The sequence below is a fragment of the Pleurodeles waltl genome, chromosome 3_1, assembly GCF_031143425.1.
Source record: "Pleurodeles waltl isolate 20211129_DDA chromosome 3_1, aPleWal1.hap1.20221129, whole genome shotgun sequence".
In the NCBI taxonomy this organism is placed as follows: Eukaryota; Metazoa; Chordata; class Amphibia; order Caudata; family Salamandridae; genus Pleurodeles; species Pleurodeles waltl.
The window spans coordinates 2,004,570,026-2,004,588,042 of record NC_090440.1 but is presented as its reverse complement, the minus strand read 5'-3'; the positions used below and the strand labels follow the sequence as shown (position 1 = coordinate 2,004,588,042).

General features: G+C 46.5%; 1 protein-coding gene across 2 annotated transcripts in view; it reads left to right on the top strand.

The window, feature by feature from the left end:
• BCAS3 (BCAS3 microtubule associated cell migration factor) overlaps positions 1-18,017 on the top strand; it is a 2,570,631-nt gene that overhangs the window by 1,648,855 nt on the left and 903,759 nt on the right. The gene's annotated exons all lie outside the window — the stretch shown is intronic.

Sequence of the window (18,017 nt, the reverse complement as noted above, 5' to 3'; positions counted from 1 at the left end):
CATACAACGGAGAAAATCTAGAACCCATTGCTACCCCGTTTTTGTCTGTACCATTCAGTTTTGAACAGAAAAAAGTTATTATGTAATATCAGTTCGGTCATAGCTATCAACATCTCTGTGTGTTCCCATAAACTTGCTGATCTCTTATTCAGAAAGTGTTTCAACGCAAGAATACCCAGATCATGTTTAATGCTAGTATATAACATCCAAGGTAACTAGAGTCATCCCTGGCTCCCAACTGATGTCAGCTAAGATACTTACAATGTGTTTAGTATCCTTGATATATGATGGAAGATTGAGTACAAATGGCTGTAGAAAAATATCCACAAATTCCGAAAGTCTTTCTGTAGGGCCCCCTATACCCGAGACAATAGGTCTACCTGGTGGACCTTAGGAAAAGTATACAAACATGGATACCTGGGTCTGAAAACCAATAAATACATATATTCATCTTCATCCAGTAAGCGCTTTTCAAAACACCGCCTCAAATAGTTATTAATGTCATTAGTCAAAGCTGGTGTTGGATCATATGTAATTCTTTCATAACACACCTGATCACTCAATTGTGAGTACATTTCTTTAATTGGAGTCAATTGTATTGATTTGCAGCCCTGAGGAACTCGATGCGAATACAGTTCGCAAGACGAAACACGTGTTGGCTGTTTGGATTTCCTGAAACTTCAAGAACATATGTGAATAAAACAAGAGGATCTGCTGTAGTACAAAATATGGACAATGGTCATGTTTACTTGACACGTGTGCCTTGGATTTTGCATAGCATATTAATGGGACCTATAGTAACAGTGATTTCTTCTGCTCCTTTTTGCCACTTCCACTCTTAATAGGGCTTTGGTACTCGAGATATAGCGTTTGCAAACTCTGAACAACCCTCTGTGCTTGTGGGAATGCTTAAGGGTTTGGGGTTTGTTTTCCTGATTATTTGTTGCAGGAGTGGATGTATCAGCATCTCTGATCGTGTTGATAACTCGGTAAGGTTCCTTAGATAACCCTTAATCGGTCTGGTGTTTTGCAGAACACAATATAATTAATATATGTTTCATCTGTCAATTTCCCAACAGTAAAAAGACTCTTAGGGCAGTTAACTCAAAAATGTGTTCAAAGTGCCGGTTGGCGACTGCCGATTTTATTTGGGACACATTAATTCATCAAAGAGAAATAAAATGTTTTATTTAAAGCACTGTCATCATTAAATTCTTCATAGGGAACTTTCTCCAGAAACATCTAGCGGTCCAGTGACTAATTCATTAATCTCTTTCTTAGTGTCTCTGGTCATTTATATCCATCGACGAGCATGATCCTTATACTCATTTAGGATTATTCAGTTCGTTCAGCTAAATTCACTTAATAACAGTTAGTCCATATAAAGGCCATGGGAATAGGTTTCACGTGGAACCTGTGATTAATTTCAAGAGCAGGTATGTTTCAGAATTTTGGCAGTACTAAATAGGCTTCAGCAGCTAATGTGGAAACTATTTGCTTGACCATTTTCACAACTGAAATCAGATAAGACCAACATCACTTGATGCACTTGCGGTGTCAGGTCTGTTCCACCCAAGACACAATAGCCATATTGGCAGTGGTGCAGAGATGAGGTGCAACGAACAGGCTGAGGTCAATGATAACATCTAGGGGGGCGATTTACTAACCTTCTGATTGCGAAAAGAGGTCATAGATTGTGCACAGACTTTTGCAAGCTGACCTATGAATTATTAGGTTGTTTTTCAAAATGAGGCATCTCAGAACAACTTGCCTAAGTAATATTCATTAAACAGCATAACTTACGACTCTCTGAGATTTGCTACAATCACCTGGATGGTGGCTTGCAAGAGACAGCAGAGTACATTCCTATGGTTACACTTCAAAAATTACAACAATTTGTGTTTTTAAGTATCACAAATCCGTTAAAAGAACCAAGTCTGCTGATATAAAACCAAATAAAATGCTTCCAGTTTGGAAATGAGAGCAGGCAGAGGTGAGATGAACCACGAGTTGTTTCCCCTGAGGCTGCCACCCCAATTCAAAAATGAGAAGGTATCCAAAGGGGACTCTTTTTGTAAATCTTTTACCACCCCAATTTATAAGTTGGTAACTGATCCATGGTTTGTGACCGGAATTACAATTGTAAGCCATTGATAATACTATATCGACTTGTAATTTAGAATGAACTCCCCATGGACTCTACTTCCAAATTATGATTCAGTATGGATTAGCTACCTTATTCTGCAATTTAGAAAAACTTTTCTGAATCGAAAAATAGAGTTAGTATACTGGAAAATGAGATTTTGCAGTTGCTAACCCTGTGATTTCGCTAATCATAGACTTAGCAACAGCAAAAATCCCATAATACATCTGGTACTAGAATGCTTACTGCTAGTTAGGAGTAAATGAGGACCCATGGTTGTAGAACTGTGTTCAAGATGAATCCGACAATCAGAATGTCTCTTTTTGAGGGGTTTAGCTTCAACCAAATAATACTTACAGAGCTTTGGATACAAGTGAGACGGTCCCTGAAGTGCATAATAACGTCCTCTGAATAGTCAGCTTCAGCAGGATGGGATATTGTTGATATAATTAAAATGTGTCAAACCAGATTAAGAGGAGCAGACAAAATGCTAGGGATCTGACTTGGATGCACTGAACATTGGTATTATTTAATTCTGTTACACAAGAGGTTTAAACAGTATAGTTAACTATGTGGAGGCAGGAGAGTCACTACCAGATGTTAGATAAAAGGGTTGAACGAGGTTTGAAAGGATGGGATGGTGATAGTGAGTGACATTTATTTTAGAAAGGTAATTAATAAAAAAAAGTGATGTGTCTTAAATCAGGTTACTGTAGCTGCTTGATCAAGATGCACTGATAAACTGTGTTGATTTAGGTAGAAAGGTGAGGTGAAATAAGAACTCCTAGAAAAATGTGTCCATGATACAAGACCTGGCTCTGTCTCGTGATCTGGATGGATGTTTGATTGAACCTAGACCAACAAAGTTTTATTCTTCAATGAGCAGCTGAAGTTGGCAAGTGGCAGCAGGTTTGAGTAGCTGAGCAAGAAGCAGCAAGTGACAGTTGGCCTACTATTAAGCAAGCCGATCCACGGATGACTTTTTAGTTAAGTAGCAAGCTAATATCTTTCAAAGAATGTCACAAGCAGGCAAGAGGAGAGTAAACCATTTAAGATATGAAACTACCATACTGAGCTGGGCTGCTAATACCTTGTACATGGTTGTCGGGCAATCACCCAAAGAAGAGCCAGACTTTTAAATCCTTTCATTTAAAGGAACCCATGTATGGTATGGGTATTCATTTAGCAACTACAAATCTCTGGCATGGCTCTGAAGCGCTTTGCATACAGGTAACGTGCCACTTCGTGGGAGCCCAATATTTGTGATTAATCAGCAGGCAAGTGCAAGGCTTGCATTGAGTTATGAATTTTCTATTTGGTGCTGTGCAGTTTGAAATATTCTTTGTAGGAAATTCTCTATTTTTGCTGACTTGAGAACTCTGTGCACTTCTCCCTGCTAACCAGTAATAAAGTGCTAGTATCACACCCCTCCCCAACAAGCTACAAGAGGACTTTTCCTGGAAGTACTAACCTGACCAGTGACAACTGGATGTGGACTGTACCCTGCTGGTCTCTGTCTGACAACCTGTGAGTCTCTAAGTTCCTTCCCTTGGGTCCTCTAGGGCTTTAGAAGTATACTCCTGTGGTAGATTGGTACTTAAAAGACTTGCGCCACAAGGAAGTCACAGAGTAAAATCTTTCAACAAGACAAACCTGGTTGGTCCATCAGACCCACGCTTCATCGCAGTTGTCCTCAAGTTGCACCTAGGTCCCAGTCTACCATGACCATAGACTATCATAGATCATTCTGCTTTTGGTGCTATGTTCCCTTAAATCTTTAAAAACAAAACTCCGATCTCCAGTTCCCCTTATTGTTTTTTTGTCATTTTGATCTCATTTTGTTTGTTGCATTTTGCTCTATTTTTCTAATTCAGATTTTTGTTTTTCATTTTTACTTAATTGCTGTTTTGGTACTGTATAAGTATAAATACTTTATATAATATCTCAAGTTAAGGCTGTTTGCTCTGTGCCATAGTTACCAGGGGATGAGTTCAGGTTACTTTAGTGACTTTAAGGGTTCACCTTGAACAGGGTTGTGATTATACCACCCCAAATAAAAATCGACTTTCTTTCTTTGTTCTCTTGCATATAAATGTGAGATTGTGCATGTTCCATATATAATGCTGAGTTCATGTATTTGAAGAGAATACCTCATGCTATTAGTAACTTTGTCTTGCATCTGGATAATATATTGTAATGCAGTCTGTAGTCATGCATATCACTAATCCTTTGTAATGACTTTCAAACATGGTTTTACACACCATAATTTTGAGATATTATTTTTATAAAGTAATATACATGTTTATAATAAATCTGGTGCAGTTTTAGTCTAGTAGGTATTGACATTCAAAACTAGGTATAGAATTGTGATTGATTCGACAGCAAAACAGGGAGAAAACATTCATAATATTTTGTAGTTAAAGCATATTCCAGCAGTATGCTATTTAAAACTGACATGCCGGGTGTTATCTTGTGCTGTAATGATTTTCAATTTCATTGACGGCTGTGAGACTTTTTTTATTAGCATCAAACTGGGAAATCTTGGATCGTAAATGGATATTTTTTGGTATGTACTTTTCCCTATTGTTATCTGATTAGAGTTTTACCAATTGTTTCTCCTCTGGTTCTGGTTGGCATTGTCACTAAGAATGAGGTTCTCGTAGTCTTTTTTGTCTTGTTTGTTTGATACTTAGGGGTAGTTCTTTGGTCTCATACAACAGAACTGTCCTCTCAAGCTCTTTACCATAAAGACCTCCTTCCTGGTGGCAGTACCATCTGCCCAGAGGGTCTTTGAACTGCAAGCCTTGTCATCCAAGCCTCCATACTATAACATGTACCCAGACAAGCTGGTGCTGCGAGCTAGAGCTTCCTTTCCACCATAAGCTGTCACTCCCTTTCATGTAAGCCAGTCCATCACCACGCCTGCTTTTTCACTTTGCCACATCTCTCTAAAGAAGAGGAGCCATTCCACCGTCTGGACCCTAAGAGTGCACTGTCATTCTACCTTGACCACGCAAAAGAAGTCCAGGTGGACGATCAACTCATCATTGGGTATTGCAGAGCGAAGAAGGGAAAGGCCGTGCCTCTCCCAGTGGATCATGCTCTGCATTAAAATCTGCTATGCACTGCCCAAGAAGCAACCACTGAAGGGCTTGCGTGCTCACTCCACCAGAGCCAAGGCTGTGACCTCTCCGTTAGCATACGGAGTCCCAGTCCTGGACATCTGCCAGGCAGCCACATATGCATCCCTGCACACTTTTACCAAACACTACTGCCTGAACAGTCAGGTATATGGGATGGGCATTTTGCCCATTTAGTCCTGCAGGACTTTTTGGTTTGAAATTATTTTGCAGGCCGAACTCCGGGGAGGTACTGCTTGGATATCTATTCTAAGGTAAGGAATCTGTGGCTAGAAGGCTCTATCAAATGAACAAGTTATTTACCTTCAGTAACGCCTTATCTGGTAGAGACTGTATCTAGCCACAGATTCCTTACTGGCCCATCCATCCTCCTCCCCACTGTGTGAACAGATTACTAAGGACAGGGCTTTTCCCATTTAGGGCCCTAGTTTTCCATACCAGTGGTCAGTGATCTTTGTGGCTATGTGCTCCTGGTGTGGAAAGTCGTAAAAAGGAACTGAAGTCAGTGCTGGTGTGGCGCCTATCTAGGCACCGCACACGTCACGTCCAGCACGGATGATGCCATGCAAAGCTGATTGGTGCCACCTACTGGCACGTTGGGATAATGCACACAAATGATTTCCTAATCTAGTCTGACGCCTGGGAATAATTCTAAATTAAGGAATGTGCGGCTAGGTAGAGTCTCCGCCAGATAAGGCGTTACTGTAGGTACAAAACTTGTTCTTGTACTAAATAGGATTCTGTGGTTCTTATATTGCAAATTGTATAGCAGAGTAATACTTGATTGGTGTCTTAGGTAGATTCAGGGGGCTAAAGATAAGTCTTCACCATCCCCCAGAATGGTTATCAATGGCTCCTATTCTTGCTGAAAGAGACTTGTCTAGTGTATCAGCTTGGATGCAAAAGGATGTGCCACTAATTGTTTTTCCTATATGGTGGATTAATTGATTAAAATGCTAATCTGGAAATCAGTGTCTTTTTTTTGTGAGTATCACTTAAACTTCATCGTCAACAAAATTGGACCTTTTCAATGCATTACCTTAGGTGTAATGCAGAGTATTTTGAAATCAGATTTTCCAGCATTAGGGAGCCAGTGAAAGGCCTTGTACACTGGGAAGATGTGGTCCAATAGTTTTCTATGTAAGAGTTGTCTTGTCGCTGCATTCTGGAACCTTTTGTGGTATTTCATAGCTCAAATCGGTGGTCCCTTTTATGAGATATTGACATAATCCGGTTTCAATATGATTAAGGAAGTAGTTGTCTGATCTTCTGAGGTAATCCGATATGTGGAAAGATTTGCTAGAGTATCTGCATGGTATGAAATGTTGATTTTGTTACTAGGGTAACTTGAGGGTTCGTGGGAAGGGCAGAGTCCATGATAATTCCTAGGTTGCTTCTGTTTAGGCTGTTGGTAGTGCTTCTATAGTTCTTCAGGCAAAATTGTCAATGGATCCTAATATTTCTGATCTTCACATGTTTGAATCTCAGTTTTTGATGCGTTAAGTTCAAGGTTACTCTTTATCATCCAGTTGTCAGTGGCTCTGAGACAGTCACCTAGTTTTCAAACTTGACAGTGATTAGGATTTTCCACTTTAAGTATTATCTGGATAATATTAGCATGCTTATAGCATGCAACATGAACTATGGTTAGGAGTCAGGATTTATCTGATATATTTATATAAACCAGTTAATTTTTTAGGTAAAATTAAAATGTTGCCACGTTAATGCAATAGATGTTAGAGTGACTGGAAAGGTTCTGGGTTGTGTCATGCATCCAGAATTGTGGTATTGTATTTTTGCTCTGATGAGGCTTCAGGGGTACTCTTTCTTTAATACACCTCACGAAGAAGTAGCATGATGGATCATTTTCTCGTGCCTAAGATAAATAGATGAACACCAACCATAGGTATGTTATAGATTTTCTCCACCAGTCTGAGCTTTCTAAGCACTGCATATTTGGCTTAAAATGTGACAATATGTTCTCTTAGAGATGTTGATTTAGTTGAAGTATACTATTTAAGGGGTATCAAATATATATTGTTTTGAAATTGTGTTCACCTGGTTCTAAATATTTTGTAGTTGTACTATGACAGTTCACTGTAAAAAGATGTTCTAGCTCTAAAAGTGTTGCAAATCTGCTAAACATTGGACTAAAGAGATTCAAACCTTGAACAGAGCATATTGCATCGGACCACAGAATTATGCTTATCTAGAGTGCCGTTGCAGCCAAACACATCCCCTACTGGGGTTGACAACCTAATATCTGTTGCTTCTTCCTTTTGTCTTTCAAGTGTTGGTGAAGAGGAAAGAACATGTTTTCAAAAACCTAGTTGCGGAGCTCTGGCACCGGATTACCTTTCCTACAAAAAACAGAAAAGAAAAACATGTCTCGTTAACGCCCTCAACTGCAAAATATTTCTCCTTCAATAAAACCTGCATTTTGCGACCACGACGATTACCTGTAATCTCCATCACCACTGCACGGACTATGGGGGTCTTTACAACCCTGGCGGCCGGCGGTAAGTTGGCGGTAACACCGCCAACAGGCTGGCGGTGTTCCACCAGCAATTATGACCGTGGCGGAATTGCCATGGCCATACCGCCGGCCCCTCCAATATCCCACCAGGATTCCGCCTGGCGGTCATAATCCCCAGGGCAGCGGTGCAAGCACCGCTGCCCTTTGGATTATGAGTCCCCGACCGCCAGCCTGTCCGTGGCGGTAAACACCGCCATTGAAAGGCTGGCGGAAAGGGGCTTGGGGTGCCCCTGCACTGCCCATGCACTTGGCATGGGCAGGGCAGGGGCCCCCAGGCATAGCCCGTCACGCATTTCACTGCCCGAATTTCGGGCAGTGAAATGCGCGACGGGTGCTACTGCACCCGCTGCACATCAGCATTGCTGCCTGCACATCAGCATTGCCGCCGGCTCTATTACGAGCCGGCAGCAATGTTGATGTGACATTTCCGCTGGGCCAGCGGACGGTAACACTGTTACCGTCCGCTGGCCCAGCGGAAATGCCATAGTAGGGAGCCAGGAATACCGCCGGCAATGGCGGTATTCTGACTCCCGTGGCCTCAGCGGTCTTTTTGCAAGACCGCCGAGGTCGTAATGACCCCCTATGTCCCCTAAAACTAACTCCCTTGTTATGCAGTTTCCTTGCAAAAATGCAAGGCCTTTTGGGCTTCTTGTATACCCGGCATCGTGTGTGCGCCTTTTACCAAAATATATCTTTTGTCCTGTCATTAGCACACCCCTTCAGTATGATGCTGCCCTCTGCCGAAAGCTGTTACTTTGCTCCTCCTTCTGTGGTTTATCAGCCATGCATATGCTGCCTTATTGCTTCATATTATTGGACGCTCAAAGGTATCGGCTAGATACTTACATTCTCTCGGGGGCTCCCTGACGTTTCTGAAAAGTACCCTGTATCCTGGCTTCAGATTGCATCTCTGTCATCTCGCTTATAAACAATTACTTCAAAGCGTTTCCATTCCGGTTTCTTATGAGCGTGAGTTTCACATCATTGCATGTGCATTGTACTACTCACAATCACTTACAAAGCAATCTTTCATCACATATTTTCATTCTGGAAATTACCTTTCCCAACATTGTTCTAAATTTACACACATCGAAGGGGGTGACCCTTTTTTTTAGAATATATTTTTATTAACATTTTGCTATTACAACGTTACATATTTATTCATTTCACATGCACTTTTATATCTGCTTCTTATTTTGTACTTTTTCGCTTATTGCTCAATCTTTATTAACAGTCGTTTTATTTCTCTTTATTCAACCAGTTACTCTTTTACTTATTCAATCGCTTTTCTTTGTTACAGCTCTTTGTTCTGCATAAGCAATAGTCAAGCAACAGGTTTAAACCCCTTCTTCCTTGTAACTTGGAATAATGATATAGAGGGTTAGGTGCCACCCAATTGGGTGTGGGAGGAAGGAGGAAGAGGCGGGAATAAAAAAGAACAGGCCACACAGGGCCAACCATGCGGCTATGTGCAAATGATTTTTATAGTTGTTGAACTGAAGGTGCTATGTCAGATCCACTTTTTATTTTAATTTTAAGCAGGGGGTAATATCGACCCAGGGCGCAGGGACGCGCCGTGTAGGCGGAGGGGCACGCACACTGCCTATCATGTTCGATGGCGAGGTGGGGATCCACGGCCCAGCTGTCTTCAGGCCTCTACACTTAATGAAAGCCACGTGGGGGTCGGGTTTGTTCTGGGCGCCTATCTATGTGCTACAATCGCCTGGCTCCGACCTCGGCGTGGGTTGGGAGTCGCTGGTTTCTCTTGCTGGGTTCACCAATCTCCTAGTTATACTCTCCCAATTCGTCACTAAGTTCTCCCACCCCGGAGCTATGGGAACCCGGCGGATACTCCTGGCTTCTTCTGCTTTTAGGACCTGTAATTCTGCTCTAGCCCACGTTAATGTATCATTCTCCCAGACAGTCAGTAAAGGACAACCCGCAGCTTTCCAGCCCCTCGAGATTAGTCTCTTATATAGTGCCAGGGTGAGGTCCAAAAAGCGCCCCTTCACTTTTCCACGGAGTGCCGTTGGTCCAAGGCCCAGCAAGCACATCTCGGGGCTGGGTCTTAACTCAACCTCAAGCAATTCAGTTAAGGTAGTCAACATTTCCTTCCAGCCAGTCTGGATCACCGGGCAAGTCCAAACCATGTGGTCGAAATTCGCCCCACCCCCCCCGCATCTCGGGCAGGTCGCTGGAGATCCACCGTATATACGGAACAGCCTGTGGGGTGTGAGGTATGTTCTATGCAGGTAATTATATTGAAGGTACCTTAAGCGTGTATTACGGGACACCATCCGGGGGTAAGCCAGTATCTTTTTCCACTCTGAGTCTGTGAGTTCTCGACCAACCGTGCCCTCCCAGCCTCCTCTCAGTGAACGTAGGGGGTCTAAAGCTGCCTCAACCTGGGACCGATATATCTTGGTGATGAGACGTGTTTCCTCACCTAATGTCATCAGTGAGTGCAAGACCCCGTGTGTGTCAGGTTCCGCATTTGCCGTGTCCCAGTGAGCCCTAAGGGTATGTACCAGTCTCCTGTACAGTAGAAACTGTCCACCGGGAACACCCTCTTCCATCAAGTCATCAAATCCCCTCAGGACTCCCTCTTTGAAAAGTCCTCCCACTACTTCTATTCCCGCTGCTAGCCAATGACTGAGTCCCATACTTCCCGGCCCCCTCCCCCTGGGTTCTATAGCAAGTACTGCCAGCGGCAGAGCTGGAGAATACGGGTGACCAACTCCTACTCTTTTCGTGCATCTTTTCCAACATCCTATTGCCACTTTTATCATTATGTTGTTCCCAGGGAGAGTTATCTTCCTGTTTGCCATGTTTGCCGCAATCCACGCCGTATCAATCACTCCCTGGGCCGTATATAAATCCAATTGGCCCCGACCCGTAAGCCACCCGGCTATCCACTGCAATTGGGATGCAAGGTAATATGCCTCAAAGTCAGGTGCCCCCAGGCCTCCCGCTTGGGGAGGCCTGCAGATGGTCACGAGAGTGGTACGTCTTCGCCCACTATCCCAAATTAGTTCTCTAAGCAATGTGTTCAGATCACGGAACCATGCCCGGGGTATTAGCAGCGGTAAATTGGCAAAGTAATAGAGCAGTCGGGGGAGCATGATCATTTTGGATAGCGCCACTCTAGCCATCACTGACAATTTTAAAGAGCGCCAGAATGTTACTGATGATCTCAGCGAACGAAGCACTCCACCTAGGTTACCCTCTCTTAGGTCAGCCATACCATGGTAGATCTGGATCCCCAAGTATCTAAATGTACGCGGAGCCCATTTCAGGTCCACCGGGCACGCTATGGGGCGACCATATCCAGACGTCAGGGGGAACACATATGTTTTATTACGGTTAAGTCTTAATCCTGATACTAAACCAAATTCCTCAAGTACGTTCAGGGCCCAGGGGAGTCCACTCGCCCCGTCTCTAAGGTATATCAAAATGTCGTCTGCATATAGCGAGATAATGTGATCCCCTGGTCCCCACCGAATCCCTCTGCCCGCTCCTTCACCTCGCACCCACGCCGCTAAGGGTTCCATCGCCAACGCGAACAACAATGGGGACAGGGGGCATCCCTGTCTAGTTCCCCGATGCACTGGGTAAGCAGCTGAGACCGTCCTACCCGTCTTGACCCTTGCCAATGGGGACGAATATAACAGGTCCACCCAGGCAACCCAGCCACCACCCAGGCCCATTTTTAACATTGTCGCCCTCAAGTAATCCCATCTGATCGAGTCGAAGGCCTTTTCAAAGTCCACAGCTAGCAAGGTCCCGGCTGGTGGCTTCGCCTCATCAGGCATATGCATTATAGAGAAAATCCGCCTAAGATTCAAGGAGGTGCTGCGACCAGGAATAAAACCATTCTGGTCAGGGTGCACCAGGGTCGGCATAAGGGGCAGTAACCGATTAGCTAGTATCTTACTCAAGATCTTAAAGTCGCTATTTAGCATTGATAGTGGTCTAAATTCTGTTACCGATGGATCACTAATGTTTGTTTTTGGGAGCGGCACAACCAATGCTTCACGGAGCGTGGAAGGGAGCACCCCATTCTTTACCGCCTCCATATACATTTCCTTCAGTCTGGGAGTTAATAAGGATTTATACTTTTTATAAAAATCCATCGGAAGACCATCTGTGCCCGGGGTCTTCCCAGGAGCCAGCTGCGTGATTGCTTCGTTTATCTCTTCTACAGTCACTGGACCCCCCAGGCCGGCCCCGTCCTCCGGGCTCAAAGCCGGCAGAGACATCCGAGTTAGGAAACCATCAAGGATCCCCACCTCCAAGTCTGTGGGCTTCCTATACAAGTACGTATAATAATCTTTGAATGCGTCGTTAATGGATTCTGGACTAATTCTGCGTGTCCCACCCCTGTCCAATACACTTGCAATAGGACCACTATCACCATTCGGGCGCACTAGCCATGCCAAAAGTCTACCGGATCTCCCCTCCTCTGATTGCATGGATACCAAGTATCTTTGCACACTGTGGCATCTAAGACGCTCTTCTATTCGGGAGTGCTCCCTACGCGCACTCTCGTACTCTTCATCCGCTTGTCTTGTGGGGCCCTGTCTCAACTCCCCCTCGTGGATGACCTTCTCCAGTGCGTTTAGTTCTCTCTCAAGTGTACGTTTTATCCCCACTGACTGTCCCAGACAATGACCCCGCGTCCCCACCTTGAGTGTCTCCCACTCTATGCCTCTGGAGGAAGTGGATCCCCGGTTATCCTCTATGTGTTCCTCTAAGTAGCTTTGTACCCCCTCCCTGTACGCTTGGTCCTCCAAGGCCGACGGAAGCATTCTCCATGCCGGTATAGGAGGTCTGTCCCGAGATACATTCAATGTCATCAATAGAGGATTATGATCAGATATTGTGCGGGCAAGGTACTCCGCGTGGGTCATATTTCGGGCCAGCCCTGCTGTGCAAACTATTCTGTCGATTCTAGTATGTACCTGGTGGAGGCCCGAGTAAAACGAATAATCCCTGGCAACAGGGTGTTGTAGCCTCCAAGCATCCACCAGTCCCCAGGCGTCCAGCCACTCTGCTAGTTTTTTTGCTGCTTTAATTGATGTTGCTCCCTGCAGTGGGGGGTTAGACCTATCTAGGTCGATATCAAGCACTGCGTTAAAGTCTCCTCCTATTAGTACTTCCCCCGTGCATTGACGAGTGAGATGCCCAGACAGGCCCGTCATGAATAATGCTTGTTCCTGGTTGGGGGCGTATATACAACTCAGGGTCAACTGGAGCCCCTGTAGTTTCCCTTCTAGAATGACAAATCTTCCCTCCCTGTCTATGTTGGAGGAATCTAGCACAAATGGAACTCCCGCTCTAATCCAAATTAGGGTTCCTCTTGCGTAAGCTGAATATTCTGTGGCAAATACCTGACCCCTCCATCTCCTCCGTAATTTCTCCCCCTCTCCGGGCGCGAGGTGAGTCTCCTGTAGCATAGCTATATGCACCCCTCTTCTTTTTAAAAAGGAAAGAATTCTATGTCGCTTACTCGGAGTGCCCATCCCCCTAACGTTCCAGGTCATAGTGTTGTAGCCCCCCATCGTATTCTTAGAACCCGTTGTACATGGAGTCTACGCGCCCCCGGCCCCGGCCAAGCCCCCCAGAAGCTTGCACCTTCATTATGATCAGCCCACATCGCACATATAGCCGGTATAACTAATAACAAAAAAAACCAACTCCCCTTCCCCAGGGCGCCTCCAAAACTGTAGGCTGCCCAGTAAGTCCTACAACACTGCAGATCACACAAACACATCAAGTCAATACTCGCCGGTCAGGGTTGACAGGCGAGAAACAGGTCCGGGGGGGCGGCCAGGTCCGGAGGGGCCACCGTACTTCTTATCTTGACTCGCCTTTCAGCGCCGGTGCAGGTTCTGTTTAGATCAGTTCATCAGCCGTTTGTGGGGTTACCTCCGGCGCACTAGTCGATCCCCCAGAGCCCTCGGGCGAGGACACCACTATGTCTTCTGATTCCTCTTCAGAGACCGCCGGCGGAGACGATTCCACTCCCATCTTGGCTGCCGCTTTTAGGGCTTCTCTCTTTCCAGTCTCCCTTTGTGCCTGCGTGGGTGCTAGCCGTCGGCCGCCCCCTGGCCTTCTCCCTCTCAGGGCCCGCCGGGACCCCCCCCCACCGCGGCCCCCCGGCGCAGGCCGCGCCGGGCCCGACCCCGAGCTCTCAAGCCACTCCCATGCCTCCTCCGGAGTCTGGAGGAAAGTGGTTTTCCCCTCCACAATCACTCGTAGTCTTGCTGGATAGAGCAATGAGTACTGTATCCCTTCTTCTCGTAAAGTTCTTTTAACGGCCAGGAAGGAGGCACGCTTGTTTTGGACCTCCAAGGTGAAGTCAGGGAACAGTGTTGCTTCGCCATTGGCCACTTTAAACGGACCCAATTCCCTGGCTTTCTGCAGGAGGATGTCTCTGTCACTATAGTGCAGGAGTTTAGCAATTACAGCCCGGGGCGGTCTGCCAGGGGCAAGCGGTCTAGCCGGCACCCGGTGTGCACGTTCCAATGAATAAAAGGGGGTCAGGCATCCTGGTGCCACAACCGTACTTAGCCATTTCTCCAGAAACTCCACCATGTTAGTCCCCTCGACCCCCTCAGGGAGACCCACCACGCGAATATTGTTTCTCCTGTTTCTGCCCTCTGCGTCCTCAGCTCGCCGTTCGAGCTTCGCCACTCTGTCTGCCAGAGAGGTCACCTCCGCTGATACTTCTGCTTGTTTTGGAACAACTTCCTCTAGTGTTGCTTCTGCCTCCTTTACTCTGTCGGCCAATTTGTGGTGGTCGGCTCTCAATAGCCCAACCTCTATCGCCACCTGATTAATGTCACGCTGTAGAGTGGATTTGGTGTCCTCAATGGCACCCAGTATCTTGTCCAGGGTGTCCTGAACCTTGGTTTGTGACTGGCTCTGTGTGGTCAGCTCGTTGTCCGCCATTGGTATCAGTGTCATGGGTTCCATGGCTTTGTTCTTGTGTCTGCCCTTGGAGGGCATTGGATATGCAGAGGAGGGCGTCTCAGCGAGGCCGGCGAGCTGCACAGGTAATTATGCTGCCTGCTGTTGGCCTGCTCGTTCACCCAATCTGTTGCCGTCAAGATCTCAGGTTCTGGTCGCTCTAGGAGGAGTCTCAGCCACCAAGCCAGTCATCTCCAGCTCGTTGGGCCACAGTAAGCAGGTGCGCCCAGGATCCTCGATGTCGCCGTGTAGCTCGCCTCCGCCGAGCGTCCCCACCAGCGGCGTAGTCGGTAACAAGGTGGTTTGGATCGGGTCGGGGGCGGCGCCTCCCCCAAGACCGCGCCGCCCTGCGCGGGAGGGGCAGCCGCGGCAGGCCCCCAAGGCCGCGCCGTCTCCAGTAACCAGGAGGGACCCCAACAATGGTGCGCAGTCTAAAATTTCGGATGATAACAGCAATCAGCACGGGGCGGACCCTCGCCGCCACACCCCGCGACGGGCGATCAGCGTCCAACTTGAACCGTCCTAGGCACAGGGGGCCCCCCCGCCACCACACAGGGGCCACCCGGGCAACGGCAGTCGTACGGCCCCCAGGGGGCACAGGAGAAGCGGGCTCCCTATCAGTCCTCCTCGGGGCGCCTCTTGTCCCCTTGTCTCCTCACCGTCCGTGCCCCCGCAGCCGGGAAGCACCAGGCCACGTCTCCCGGGTGGGAGGCCAATTTCACTCCGTCCGGCGCCCCCACTCGGCACTCCGATCTGCCCCTCACACCTCGGGGCGGGCCCGCGCACAGCCTCCGCGCCCGGCGCGGCACGCCGCACGTCCCAGGACCGCGGCCGCAGCCCGCCAGCAGGCCCCCGGGCACGATCCCCGCCGGGCCACACGAATCCGCAGGGGGCCACCCCCGGGGCAACGGCCCCTCGCCAGTGGCCCCACCCGCAATCGCCGCTCACCTCCTCCTTCGCTCCGAGCCAGCGGCACCTCAATTCAGCGCGGGGCGGCCCCGCCCGTCAGCTAGGCCGCAGCCACTCCGCAGCCCCGATCAGCCCCGGGAACCCAGGCGCTCACCCCGGGGGCCAAGCCGCGCCGCCACCGTCTCCCCACGTCTTCAGCAGTCGTTCCGCTCCACTTTGAGCGCGACACTGCCCGCCCCAGCGCGTCTAGGCATACGTTTGAAGTCGGCCCCTCCGGAGCCGAGCGGTTAAGCGTGCGCCATGCTCAGCTCCGTGGCCACGCCCCATCGAAGGGGGTGACCCTTGACCTCTTAATTGCAAAAAAAGGCATTTATCTCGGCAAATTACCTGATCCCTGTTGATTGGTCCAGTTACCACTTGATTCCTTTTGCAGTGTTTCTCAATCATAACATTATCTGTGGTCAAACGAGAAAAAAAAAGCTTTTTGGTTTAGGGGTGCTAACAATCCTGATCTGAACATCCTACGACCCGTGCTCTAAACTACCTTTTTCCCATTAACCCCAACCGTAATGTCGGTGTTCCCACCAATAGTCTCAGTGATGGTCTGGACATCTAGCCCCTCTTAAAAGTAAGCAGGACAAGTACAGAACTTCTCCCCTCTGATGAATGTTATGTCTTAAGAACGATTAACAGCAAAAGGAATCAATCACACTTGGAAACCCTCAGTGCAGCCAAAATAAGGTATGAGAGGGATATCTATAAATATCTACAAAGCCAAGAGTATCCATAATAAATCCCTGATAGATTTCACCAGTACTGGCCAGAACAACTCATTGATATAGTCAAAGCTGCCAACAAACCTTCTCATACCTTAACATTTGAAGACCCCAAGGCCAAGCCTGATTAGTTCACTCAATAGAACTATCTATACCTTACTCTTAGAAGGACCTTAATCACTTGTGCATAGGTAAGACCAAATGGTGATAGTCAAATATTTCTCTAAAAGTGATCTAGTAAAAATCATAGCCAAAGTTGAACCCTCAAATCGCTTCCTGGGCACTGTTCTATGGAGTGCAGCCAAAGGCTTAACACCACATCATATACCTCATAAAACCAACCTGATTTACCTCTCTCTTGCTCAAGGAGTAGCCCCCGGTTTTCTAAAACATTGGCCAAGTCACTTGTTTCCTGAAAAAAACAGACCGAAGGATCTAAACATTTTTTCATCTGTCTCATGTCTGAACTTTATAACAGAGGTTCTTGAGAGTAGCATTGCCACACACCACACTTAAAACACTGTGAATAACTATCACTTTGATGAGCTTCAGTCACACTTAGAAAAGGCTGTAGTACAGTAACTGCACTGCTTCAGGTAATGATAATGCACTCAGCATCTTAGACAATGGCAAGTGCATGACATTGAAGACATTGGGTCTGATGTAGCGATTGGCAGATGGTCAGCAGTCCACTGGGTGTGGGAGTAATAACCTCTGCTGCTCTGAAGGCATTGAATGTTTGCTAAGCACCTTCTGTGTTTCTGCGGGAGTTTGTTTCCGAAAAAGCAAAAAACTAATGACCCTGGGAGTGTGTGTGTGGATACTTTTTTTTTTTTTCTTCTGGACCACCAGGCTTTTACTGGCAGTCCAGAAGAGAAAAAAAGTACATCAAACTTCTCTAAATAGGTTGGACAATGTGATGTACTTACATCAAGGGCCCATCGGGCCCTTAGTGGAAGATTTCCTCCAGCTGGAGCACCACTGGCAAAAACATAATGGCCTAATCGACTTTACATAGATTTGGTGGGCTGTCGTTTTGGTGGACAGGGTGCTCCACCACATTTGTGGCAGAGTACCCCGTTGGCCAAACTCCAAGGATCCCAACTGGTTTGCCTATTACTTAACCAAACACGCTCAATAGATCAAAATTGACAAGATCTTCTCCAGCCCTGTCTCAGTGATGCAATGGTTCCCAAATGGTTGATATTAACTCCTACCCTTTCGATTTCTGTATTAAACCCTTTGGAGTTCTACTCGTAAGTTACAAAAGCCATGGGGTCTTATAGCGTCAATATGATGAAAATATTGATGTCTTACTCAAGGTCATTTCATCTGAGAGTATTAGGTTTCTAACCAAAAACTGCAAAAGGTACAAGTCAAAATAAGCTTATACCACCTAAAATTCAATCCATTTAAAACAGAATTTCTTCCAATCTCACCCATTCATTTAAGCTTGCCAGTACAATGCTTCTGGGCCACGTTCTTACTGTATAAAATTGCATACATAAATAAATAAATGAATACATAAATTGTCCATGTCT